Raw genomic sequence first — 13,340 nt, forward strand, 5'->3', positions numbered from 1 at the left:
GTTTCAAGCTTTCCCATTATAGCCTTAATAACCCATAATTATTATCCTGGGAAGAGATGGCCTCCACCTTTCTCCCCTGGGGAGGAGGCTCTTCTCAGCCAGGCTGGCTGACCTGTTCCACCGGGCTTTAAACTAAGCCCACTGGGGGATGGGGGGACTACTGCCACTGCTGGCCCGCTGAGCAACCCTTGCAAAGCCAGCAGACCAAGGCACTTAAGGGAGCCCACCCCTGCCCCAGCCCTGGCACAATCTGTGGGCAAGGCAAGAGCCCCCAAGGGCACACTTGCCTGCCTGTACACTAATGCCAGGAGCCTGGGCAACAAGCAGGAGGAGCTCATCCTCCTGCTCAGTGCAAAGAATTATGATGTCATTGGGATAACGGAGACCTGGTGGGACTCCACCCATGACTGGACCACGAGTATAGAGGGCTATACCCTGTACAGGAGGGATTGTGTTGACAAAAGGGGCTGTATGTGAAGGAAAGCTACACGTCCCTGCAAGCTGATGGTGGCGACCAGCATGGACAGCTAGAGACCCTCTGGGTAAAAATTCGTGGGGAATACAGCACAGGGGACACAACGGTGTGAGTCTACTACAGACCTCCCACCCAAAGTCCTGAGCTTGACCAGGAGTTCGCCCAGGAACTGACTGAGGCCGCTTGCTCCAGGACCTTGGTTTTCATGGGTGACTTCAATTACCCAGACATCTCGTGGGAAGATCACTCCGCAAAATCCGAGCGGTCGCAAAGCTTTCTCTCATGCGTGGATGACCTCTACCTGACTCAAGAAGTCTATGGGCCAACGAGAGGCAAAGCGCTGCTCGACCTGGTACTGGCTACAGGGGATGACCTAATCGGTGACCTAGTGATCGATGGGAAGCTGGGTGACAGCGACCACGAGCTGATCACCTTCACCATCCGCTGTAAAAGCTGGCAAGTCAGTCAGCAACACAGAAGTCCTTGACTTCAGAAAAGCCGACTTTGACAAGCTCAAGAGGCTTGTCGGTCAGGCCCTTAGGAACCATGACCCCAGGGAGATGGGAGTTCAAGAAGAGTGGTTGCTTCTCAAGGAAGCGATCCTCAATGCACAAGCTAAATCTATTCCAACACGGAGGAAAGGCAGCAAGAAGGCACAGCAGCCCTCCTGGGTCTCCAGGGACCTAGCGGACCTCCTGTGGCTAAAAAGGAAAGCCTACAAAGGATGGAGGATGGGATTCACCTGCAAGGAGGATTATTCTGCACTGGTCTGGTCCTGCAGGGAGCAAACCAGGAAAGCCAAGGCTGCAACTGAACTCCAACTAGCTTCAAGCATCAAGGACAACAAAAAGTCCTTTTTCAGATATGTGGGGAGCCAGAGGAAAAGCAAGGGCAACGTTGGACCCCTGCTAAACCAGATGGGGCAACTGACAACTGACGCCCAGGAAAAAGCCAACCTATTAAATAGGTACTTTGCGTCAGTCTTTCATCAGTCCCATGGGACGCCCAGGCCTGCTATGGGACAGGGAGATCCGGGTGATGGGGATCCCCTACCCTCTATAAATGCTGACCTCGTGAAGGAACACTTTGAGAAGCTGGATACCTTCAAGTCAGCCAGCCTTGACAATCTGCACCCCAGGGTACTCAAGGAGCTGGCGAGCGTCATAGCCCAGCCCCTGGCACGGATCTTTGAAAACTCCTGGCGCTCTGGTGTAGTGCCCGAAGACTGGAAGAAGGCCAATGTGGTGCTGATCTTCAAGAAAGGGAGGAGAGTGGATCCGGCTAACTACAGGCCCATTAGCCTGACTTCTGTCCTGGGGAAGATCTTAGAAAAGTTTATTAAGGAGGCCATCCTTGATGGACTGGCCCAGGCTAACATCCTAAGGGATAGCCAGCACGGGTTTGTTGCGGGTAGGTCTTGTTTGACCAATCTCATTTCCTTCTATGACCAGGTGACCTATCACCTGGACAAGGGAGAAGAGATTGATGTCATATATCTTGACTTCAAAAAAGCTTTTGATCTGGTATCCCATGATCACCTCTTGGCCAAACTGGCCAGTTGTGGCCTTGGCTCCACCACAATCTGCTGGCTGGGAAATTGGCTCCGTGGTCGGACCCAGAGGGTTGTAATTGATGGCAGTCACTCATCGTGGTGCCCTGTGACCAGTGGGGTCCCTCAAGGCTCTGTCCTTGGACCCATACTGTTCAACTTCTTCATTAATGATGTGGACACTGGATTCAGGAGTGGACTGGCCAAGTTCACTGATGACACCAAACTTTGGGGCAAAGCATCTACGCCAGAAGATAGGCGGGTGATCCAGGCTGACCTGGACAAGCTCAGCAAATGGGCAGATGAGAACCTCATGGCGTTTAACACCGAAAAATGCAAGGTTCTCCACCTTGGGAGGAAAAACCTGCAGCATCCTTATAGGCTTAGCAGTGCTACGTTGCATAGCACTACAGGAGAAAGAGACTTGGGGGTCATCATTGACCACAAGATGATCATGAGCCTGCAATGCAATGCTGTGGCTAGTAAAGCGACCAAAACACTGGCTTGCATCCCAGGTGCTTCTCGAGCAAATCCCGGGACGTCATTCTCCCCTTGTACTCGGCCTTGGTGAGGCCGCAGCTGGAGTACTGCGTCCAGTTTTGGGCTCCACAATTCAAAAAGGATGTGGAGAAGCTTGAGAGAGTCCAGAGGAGAGCCACGCGCATGATCAGAGGTCAGGAAAACAGATCTTATGATGACAGGCTGAGAGACATGGGACTTTTTAGCCTGGAAAAGCGCTGGCTCAGGGGTGATCTGGTGGCCACCTATAAGCTTATCAGGGGTGACCACCAGGATCTGGGGGAACGTTTGTTCACCAGAGCGCCCCAAGGGATGACTAGGTTGAACAGTCATAAACTCCTGCAAGACCGTTTCAGGCTGGACATAAGGAAGAATTTCTTTACTGTCTGAGCCCCCAAGGTCTGGAACAGTCTGCCTGCGGAGGTGGTTCAAGCACCTACATTGAACACCTTCAAGAGTAAATTGGATGCTTATCTTGCTGGGATCCTATGACCCCAGCTGACTTCCTGCCCTTTGGGCAGGGGGCTGGACTCGATGATCTCTCGAGGTCCCTTCCAGCCCTGATGTCTATGAAATCTATGAAATCTATAATATTATGGAAAAAAATTTCAATATTAGTTACAAGGGAAGAAGGTTGCCTTGTATCTGGCCCTGGACTGGTATCCAGGAGATGTGGGTTTTATTCCTGGCTGGGACTTGAAGCAAAGCACTCAGTTCTGTACCTCAGTTCCACATCTATCATATGTGGATAATGACCTTTTTTTCTTCCATCAATGTTAAGTGTAACCTGTCCTGAGCAGAGTCAGTCCCGCACTCTGGGCTTGTGTAGTGCCTAGCACAAGAGGGCCCTGATTTTGGGTGAGCCTACTACGTCCTGGTGTATAAAAATGAGCTAAAATGCTTTACAAAAAGCTTTCATAGTACAAGCCACTGTATTTGTGTCTGGTGCAATTCTTTTCTTCATTTAGTTGGTGGAAGGAATATGTACCCTGTTTGGCTGGATTGTATTTAGTAAGTGCTTTATCAATAATCAGTGCTGTTGTCTCTGCTAACTCATCTCAGTAAAATATTTACTCTTTGATAAAAACAAACAACTGTTTTTTGAACTAAGGCAATTTGGCAGGGATTGTTGCCCCCCTGATCATGGCCCTCCTCTGGACCCTCTCGATGCTGGCCACATCCCTCCTGAAGTACGGTGCCCAGAACTGGACACAGTACTCCATCTGTGGCCTGACCAGTGTCTCATAGAGGGGGAGGATCACCTCCTTGGACCTGCTTGAGATGCATCTGTGGATACATGACAAGGTGTAGAACTGTAACCTGTCCAGGTCCAGTTGTATCCTGTCCCTCCCTTCTAGCATGTCCACCTCACCCCAAATCTTGAAATATATAAATATTGAATTTATATAGAAAGGGAGAAACATTTCTATACATTTATACCTTGTGGCATAGACTATAATGCAGATACATTTATACTTTGCAGCATAGAAGACTACACACCTTAAAGAATTTATATAGGAACACAGATACATTATATATTTGTATAAAAGCTAGACACTATGAAACACACCATGAAGTGTAGTGGAAAGGCAGCTGGCAAGCCTTCACAGAGGGGCAGAAGATGGGGTAGAAGGAGAGGTGTAAATCCCACCCCCCCAAAACTGATACACAGCTTCTTTCCTACAACTAGGAGGGAAGAGGCTTCCAGAAGCAGCAAGGAAAGGGGATCAGTGCCAGTGCACTGTCTGTGCCTGAGTCTGCATCCCCTCCAAGACCTGAGTGCTGGTGATGCCCTCCTTAGCCAGGTTATCCCTGGAACTTCAGAACCAAATGTAGAGCTTCCAGGGGAGCAATGTTCCTGGCTGGGGCAAGTCACTGTCACCAGATGTCCAAGTACTGGTGAGGTGGCTGAAGGAAAGCATCAGGAAAAGGCTTGATTCCTTGTGGTCCAGTTGGGGGCCACATGATGGCTGCCATGTGTGACCCAAGAGTGAATAGCATCATATGCAGGAGACAAATACTGAATCAGTGGATGGAGGTGCTGGTGAAGACAGTCAAGGAGGCAGAACGGCGGAGGTGGGGACATGTGAAAGAGGAGGATCCACTGACCCATGCTAGCATGCCATCTACCAGTCAGTCTCCTCCTCCACCACAGGCACTGCCAATGTGAGCTAAAAGCATGGCTTCCATGGTGGGGTGGCAGAGGCACCAGACCCCACCATCAGGCAGGTAGCACTCAGGCCTTGATGGATGCCTATCTTGCTGAGGATGTGCAGCCACTGCTGTGTGACTCCTTGGCCTACTGGGCAAGCTGCAGCCAAATGTGGCCCAATCTGGCCATGGTTGCCCATGAACACCTGTTTTGTCCACTGACCAGTGTTCCAAATGAGAGGGTGTTCAGGATCCCCATTGCACCTGCTTGGATCCTGGTTTGGTGGAGCAGCTGGTGTTCCTCAAAGTGAACCTCCTGCTGCTGGGGTTCCCCAAGCTCCAGGTGCAGTCAGAGTGAATGCCACCTTCCTCATTCCATCCACACCTATTTCTTTTTTTCATTTTTTAAAAGCCATTTAATGCCCTGCTCTCAGAGATGGAGGTGGCACTCACTGCATCACCAGCCAGCAGGGGAAGAACATGTCCCTGCTAAGATTCCATGCCAGGATGAACTTGGAGATATGGAATGGAGCTATGGGGAAGGAAGAGACCCCAGGTCTTGGGCATGACCATTAAAATGACACTCTGCCAGGGTCAGGGAAGCCTGGTTGGACTGCTGGCAGCATGGCAGCCCCAGGAAATGCCAGGGCTGAGGATCCCCCTGGTGAAAGGTGGGTAGGAGGCATCATAACCTCCAGCTACCACACACACACACAGAGTCCTGGCTGGGAAAAGCCCATACCCGTCATGTCTTTGACAGGCCTAAAGCTTGCTGGTTGCAGTTGAGTTGTGAGGCTCCAGGTGAGCTCAGCTTATCTGCCTGGTATGCCAACTTTCAGGTTGAAAAATCTTTTGTTAAGCTGAGGAAGTACCTGCAGTTGGTGTGCATGTGTGTGCGCTCTTCTGGGGTGAATAGAGGTTTGTACATTCCCTTTCAGGATCAAGCCTGAGAGACTGGAGACAGAATTATTTTTTGTGAGAAATGTGCCCCCACAGGTAGTTGGGTATTCTTGTCTGTGATAGAGTCTGGTATGCAGTTTGTAGGGGTACTAGAAATTGTTGGCAGGTTTTGTGTTTTGAGCTGTAGGAAGTTGGCTTCTGGTGATGAGGCTAGGTTAGCAAGGTTCAGGGCTTATTTGAATTTAGAAACCACTTTTCACATACGAGTCTATGAACTGCACTTCATCAACCATAATTGACTCCAAGATGAACATGGGCCGGCAGTGTGGGGAGGCAGTCAGGAAGGCCAGCCGTACCTTGTCATGCATCCACAGATGCATCTCGAGCAGGTCCAAAGAGATGATCCTCCCCCTTTAAGTGGCACTGGTCAGGCCGCAACTGGAGTACTGTGTCCAGTTCTGGGTGCCGCACTTCAAGAGGGATGTGGACAGCATGGAGAGGGTCCGGAGGAGGGCCACTCGCATGATCAGGAGACAGCAGGGCAGGCCCTATGAGGAGAGGCTACGGGACCTGAACCTGTTCGGCCTCCAAAAGAGAAGGCTGAGGGGGGATCTTGTGGCCTGTTATAAACTAGTCAGGGGGGATCAGCGGGCACTGGGGGAGTCACTGTTCCCCCGAGCACTGCCAGGAGTGACCAGGAATAACGGTCACAAGCTGGCAGAGGGAAGGTTTAGGCTAGATATCAGGAAGCACTACTTCACGTTCAGGGTGGCTAGGATCTGGAACCAACTTCCAAGAGAGGTGGTCCTGGCTCCTATCCTGGGGGTTTTTAAGAGGAAGTTAGATGAATATCTTGCTGGGGTTGTTTGACCCCAGTATTGTTTCCTGCCATGGCGGGGGGTTGGACTAGATGATCTACTCAGGTCCCTTCTGACCCTAGAAACTATGAAACTATGAAACTCTGAAACCTCCTAGGTACAGAAACTCATGGAATCAATATAGCCTTTGGAATTCTGACACACTGCAACCTGCTGGACATCTGATTCCCCAAATACCTCTCCACTTTTACCTGCTCTGCTACATACTCCTCCCCCCCGAATCCCAGCCTGTTCCTCACCCCCTGACACCTCCATTTCTATTTTCACTGACTGGCTTTCTCGTCTGCATTGCATGCCAGCCTCTGGCTTCTTTACTATTCCTTCCATCCAGGAAAAGCACACACACACACACCAACTGCAGGTGCTCCTTCAGCCTGACAAAGGGTTTTTCAACACGAAAGCTTCCTAAGATATATTTCTGTAACTAATTATTCATTTGGTCTGCTAAAACATACCATATTAGATTGACCCAAAGGAAAGGACCTTGTCTGCCAGTGCCATGTCCTTAGACCAACACCCCAAGCACCTGACTGGAAGGACGCAGGGCCCTGGGCACATCTAAGTCCCAGGGATGGGGCTGGTAGGGAGAGTTCTCTGGCAGCTGCTGGAGAAGAAGCTCCTGCAGGAGAGGAAAGAAAGGCTCTGTCACAGTTTGGCTGCCTGAGATGCTGCTGGTGCTACTGTGCTGCTTAGTAAGTTATTACCTGTTGTCATTTAAAGTAGTGGACCAGGATGAGGATGTAGGGGGAGAGGAGAACTCACTGGGACACACTACTGTGTCATGTAGAGTCCCCAGTGCCAGTGAGGGTGTGCCTTAACACACACACAAAGTCACAAATCATGAGTTTGGCATGTCAGCAGCTTGAGGTGCAGTTTCCTAGAAACCTCTGCACCTATCTTCTTGAAAGACAGCAGATTTCATGGCCTCAGCAGGGCCTACCATGCCTGCAGTTTTCACCCTGCTGCAGCTTAACACACATGACATGAGTTTTGCTTTCAAGAATTTGAGGTGCAGGTTCCCAGAAATCCCTGCACCTATCTCCTTGAAGCTTCAGATGGGGCTACCATCCCTGCAAGTTTCATCCAAATCAGGCAAGAAATGACAAAGTTATGGGCAGTTTTATGGTTCCCCATTATAGCCTATGGGTGAAACATTGAAATAGTGTCAAAACAGAGAAACAGTTTAAACGAAATGGAACAGCAGTTTTGGAATGAAACAGAACCTGAAATGAAGCAGTGTCTCATTGAAAAAGTGAAATGGAAGTCAAAACAGAATGGTGCTGTATCGCACAGCCATACTCACTCACTATGTATGCGATACATAGCCATACATATTGTATGGCTATGAATCGCATAGCCATACAATAGTTTTAATTGTTTCAGCATTTCCTCATAAGTCTTGTTTCCCAAGCCTCTGGCCTTTTGTTGCTTTCTGCTGTACTTCTCCAAAATGTCCACATCCTTTTGAAGCGTGGGACTCAAAACCGGATGCAGTTCTCCAGGTCAGGCCTAACCAGTTCTGAATAGAGTGGAAGAATACTTCCCTTGATTTGCAAGTGACACTCCTATTAATATAACCCAGTATATATCTCTTTTGGTCTTTTTTGCAACATGAGCACACAGTTGGCTCATAGATTCATAGATTCATAGACATTAGGGCTGGAAGGGACCTTGTGAGATCATCAGATCTTCCCAAAAGGCAGGAAGTCAGTTAGGGTAAAAGGATCCCAGCAAGATAAGCTGGGATCAGTTTCTTAAAAGTGTCCAGAGTAGGTGCTTGCACCACCTCTGGAGGGAGTCTATTACAGACCTGGGGGGATTGGACAGGAAAGAAGCTTTTCCTTATGTCCAGCCTAAAATGGTCTTGCAGGAGTTTGTGATCACTGGACCTTGTCTTCCCTTGGTGTGCTCTGGTGAACAGGAATTCCCCCCAATCCTGCTGCACACCCCATATGTACTTACAGGCTGCCACCAAGTCACCTCTGAGCCTGTGCTTCTCCAGGCTGAAGAGTCCCATGGCTCACAGCTTCTCTTCATAAGGCTTGTTCTCTTTCCCTCTGATCACGTGTGTGGCTCTCCTCTGGACTCTTTCAAGCTTCTCTACATCCTTCCTGAATTGTTGAGCCCAGAACTGGATGCAATATTCCAACTGTGGCCTCACCAAGACTGAGTACAGTGGGAAGATGACATCCTGGGTCTTGCCTGAGATGCATCAGTAGATGCAAGCCAGAGTTGTGTTTGCTTTGCTAGCTGCAGTATTGCATTGGTAGCTTATGTTCATCTTGTGGTCAATCAAGACCCCCAAGTCTCAGTCATGGTGCTAGCAAGTATAGCATTGCTGAGCCTGTAAGTGTGATGTGTTTTTTTCCCCCAAGGTGGAGCACCTTGCATTTCTCCATATTGAATGGTACCAGGTTTTAATTTGCCCATCTTGCAAGCCTATTGAGTTTGGCCTGGATCACCAGCCTATCCTTAAGTGTGGATACTTTTTCCCAAAGTTTGGTGTCATCAGTGAACTTGGCCAGTCTGCTTCTGACACCAGAGTCCAGATCATTTATAAAGACATTAAAGAGTACAGGTCCAAGAATGGATCCTGGGGGGACACCACTGGTCACTGAGTAGCACACACATGCCTCTTGCCCCGCCTCAAACCCCTTTGAGGTGGGGCAACAGGCACGTGTGGGAACGAAAAAATGTTCCCCACGCTGCAAGTTTGCAGCACAGGGAGAAAATTAGACCCCTGGATATCCAGGGGTCTAAAAAAAGCAAAGTATAAAAAAGTGGGGCAGGGCACAGGTCCCCACCATGCCCTGAGGCAACCAGAGGCTGGGTCCTCCATGGAGACACTCTGGCTGCCAGAGCATCTCTATGGTTGCCCCTCACCCTGGTGCTGAAACATGTGGCCAGCCAGGCTGCATGTTTCAGCACCAGGGCTCCAGTGCTGGTGAGTAAGGGGTCGGGGGGGGGCTGGAGGAGGGGGGAAGGGACCATGGGGGGACCCCTGATGGCCCTGCCCACTCCCTCAGCCCACCCCCCAGCTGGCCCCCCCCCTGCCAGCCCCCCCAAGCCCCTCCCCCTGCCAGGGCTGGCCCCTCCCCCTGCCAGCCCCCCCGCCCTGCCAGCTGGCCCCTCCCCCCGCCAGCCCCCCAAGCCCCCTGCCCTGTCCAGGCCCATCCCCCCAAGCCCCCCCATCCCTGCCCCCCCACCCCATACTTAAAAAAAAAACAACAAAACCCCGGCACTTACCGCAGTTGGAGCTGCTGTCTGGCTGCCTGGGGCCCCGCCCGCACAGTGCGGGGCAGGCTGACAGCCCCAGCAGCCCCAGCCTGGGCCCTCCTGCCCCTGCGCTGTCCTGTGCTGCCCAGGGGGCTCTGCCAGGAGGCCCTGGAGCCCCCCCCACCCCTGCTTCTAAGGTAAGCAGAGGCTTTTTTTCCCCATTTTTTTCTGTTCTTTTTCTGGGTTTTTTTTTTAAGTGATGGTGCCTGGGGTTGTGGGGGTAGCCTTGGGGGCCTGGGGGTGCAAGTTGGGGGGTGAGGCTGGGTGGGGAAGCCATTGGGGGGTCTGGGGGTGGGGGGGGGGGTGGGGGCAGCCATTGGGGGGCTGCAGCAGCTGGTGGGGGATGGGGCCAGGTGGGGCAGCAATCAGGGGGCTGGGGTGGGGCATGTGGGCCTTGCAGGGGGGGTGGTAGCCCCTGTGGGGCCATTTGGCCCCCATTGGGGGGCTGTACCCCTTGTGTGGGGGATGAACCCCCTGTTGGGGGGCTGAACCCCTTTTGTGGGGGGCCAAACCCCCTTTGGGGGCTGAACCCCCTGTTGGGGGGTGTAGCCCTTGTGTGGGGGATGAACCCTCTGTTGGGGGGCTGAACTCCTTGTGTGGGGGCTGAACCCCCTTGTGTGGGGGGCAACCCCTTGTGTGGGGGCCATTGCCCTGTGGGAGGGCAGCAAAATATGTATTCATGAATTCATGAAACCTGTATTTAGAGTTCACTTTATTATTATGATAAGAGACTTGCTTTAACACTGTAGATATATCAATAAAACATTGTCCAACTGATCACTGTCTCTGTCTCACTCTCTCTCTTTATAGTGGTCTTTTGTTTTACTTGTGGAGGAACATGGATTTGGGGGTATTTTAGAGAGTGACTTTGGATTTTTTTTTTATCAGGGATTTTTCAGTTTTCCAATAGGGAACACCAGAATTCCTGCTAGGGAGGCCAGTGGCAGGACCCTGCCTGCTCAGAGCTGGCACCTTGGACCCAGCTGGCTGTGGCTGACCTCCTGGCCAAATGGGGCCAGGAGGACATGCTTTGACAGTTCAAAGCAGGCCACCACACCCAGGAACATCTTCTGGGTGATAGCTGCCCAGATGGCTGGGCAGGGGGCACAAATGGCAGTAGTGCCACACAAAGGCCAACCCTGCAACCACAGTCCACTGGCAGCTGGCCCAGAGGGGCAGATGCCTCTACTGGCTCTGCAGTCCCCATCTGAGTCTGGCAGGTGCACAGCAGGTCACAGCCAGGCAGCAGCCCCCACTGCCAGACTGCTGCAGTGGGTAGAGGGTGCAGGGAACTCTCAGGGCTGCTTCAGCAGTCCAGCTGGCACAAGGGGTAGTGTCCCCAGGTACCAATTGGCTGGGCCCCAGAAGCTCCTGAGAGCTAGTAGCCCTGAGCTACTTGCCAGGGCGGCTTTTTATACTTGCCAGGACAGGGCAGCTTTTTATACTGCTGGGGACAGCACAGGTGCTGGCCCTGGGCTCTAGCTCCCCCTGGCTGAAGATCCAGGAGGAGCCAGGCAGGGTTATTTTGCCCCAAGTGGCACAATTTGCTCCACAACAAAGTGCATGTCTGAGCACGTGCGCTGAAGGCAAAAAGCCCTGGCTCAAATTTGCACTGCTTCTATTTGAGCTGCTGCAAGCACACATGCTTGCATGTGTGTACTCACTTCTTGGGTACAATCTACCTGGACCAGCTGATTTGTGGGTGTCCGGCCTCTCAAGGTGCTCCCTCACAAGATCTACATCAATGGTGGGCATATATTCATCCTCACCCTGGTCATTCATCCCACATCATGTTAGGCAGGGAGGTCACTTTGAGTTGGTGAAAAACTGATGCAAAGCAATCATTGATCAGGTTGGCTTTTACCTGGGTGTTGGCTGTCATCTGCCCCAATTGGTTTAGCAGGGGTCCAGTGTTGCCCTTATTTTTCTTCTGACTACCCATGTATTTGAAGAAGGACTTTTTATTGTCCTTGATTTGTGTAGCCAGTTTGAGTGTGGTTGCAGCCTTGGCTTTCCTAGTTTGCTCCCTACAGGTGTGGGCCAGTACAGAACACCTAACACCTTCTTAGTGGTGCTTCCTGTCTTCCATCCTTTAATAAGCTTCCTGGCCCCTCAGTAACACAATAACAAGCCTCCTAAGCTTACGGAAGTCAACTTTCCTAAAGTTGAGGACTACTGCATTGCTGGCTGACTTGCCAGAGCTTTGCAATGGATAGTGAAAGTGATCAACTCGTGGTCACTGTCACCCAGCTTTCCTTCAAGTCTTAGGTTGCTGACTAAATCATGCCCTTTGGCCAGTGTCTGGTCCAGCAGTGCCTTACCTCGTGTCAGCCTATAAACTTCTTGAAACAGGTAGAGCACATCCATGCATGTGAGGAAGCTCTGGGACTGATCAGATTTGGCTGAGTGCTCTTCCCATGAGATGTCTAGGTAGTTGAAGTCTCCCATGACAACCATGCACCAAGAGTGTGCAGCCTTGGCCAGTTCCCTGGTGAATTCATGGTCAAGATCTTGTTCCTGATTTGGAGGTCTGTAGTAGATCCTGCCATTGTATCCCCTTCACCACATTCCCCTCATATTCTGACCTAGAGGGTCTCCAGTCATCTTCCTTGGGTGCCAATCTCAGCTTGTCGGGGCATGTAGCTCTCCTTCACATAGAGAGCTACACCCCTGCCCCTTTTTTCAGCACAATGTCTCTTGTACAGGGTATAGCCATTTATACCCATAATTCAGTCATAGGAAGAGTCCTGCTAGGTCTCCATTATCCCTATGAGATCATAGTCATTTTTGTTTAGCAGAAGGACCAGTTCCTCCTGTTTATTTCCCAAACTCCTGGCTTTAGTGTACAGGCAAGTAAGTATGCCGTTGGAGGCCCTAGCTTCCTTGCACTCATGGAGAAGCTCTGTTTTTGGGCTGGGGAAGGAGTGGTTTCTCTTATGCATCCTAACCTGCTGATTTTACGGTAGATGCTTGGTGAGCTTGCTCTGGTGGTTGTCCACCCATCCCCTGGCGAGCTTACTTTAAAGCCCGGTCAAGCAAGTGAGCTATTCTGGCTGAGAAGAGCTTCTTCCCCATTGGAATGAGGTGGAGGCTGTCTCCTCCCAACAGACCACTGCCTTTCTCTCTGAAGTGCGGACCGTGGTCATAGAAGCCAAAGCCTTCCCGATGGCACCAGCACCACAGTCTTCTGTTCACTACCTCAGTTCATCTCACGGGGTCCTATTGGGGGTCCTGGGGCTCATGGGGGCACAGCAGGCTTCCACCCATGCATCTCACTCTGAAGCTGGGGCCAAACCATGACTTCTGCCATTGGCTTATGGTCATATTCATATTCAGCTTATGATCAGTAGTCTCCAACTTTTTAAAGTACCAGATCACTTTTTGAATTGAAGAGTAATCCAGGATCTACAGCAACTCCCCCCCCATCCCAGCAGGTCAGTCTGTGGGGGAGAGAAGGGGCAGGGGCTCCTGTGGTGAGGGAGTTGAGTGGGGCAGAGGCAGGGGTGATTGGGACCCTGGCCGGGCTGGGTGGTGGGAGGATCAGAGATGGGGCGGCTCATTTAGGCATGCAGGGGGGCTCCCTCCATGGCAC

This window comes from Crocodylus siamensis, chromosome 2 (genome assembly GCF_052110815.1).
Source record: "Crocodylus siamensis isolate JL-2025a chromosome 2, ASM5211081v1, whole genome shotgun sequence".
NCBI lineage: Eukaryota > Metazoa > Chordata > Crocodylia > Crocodylidae > Crocodylus > Crocodylus siamensis.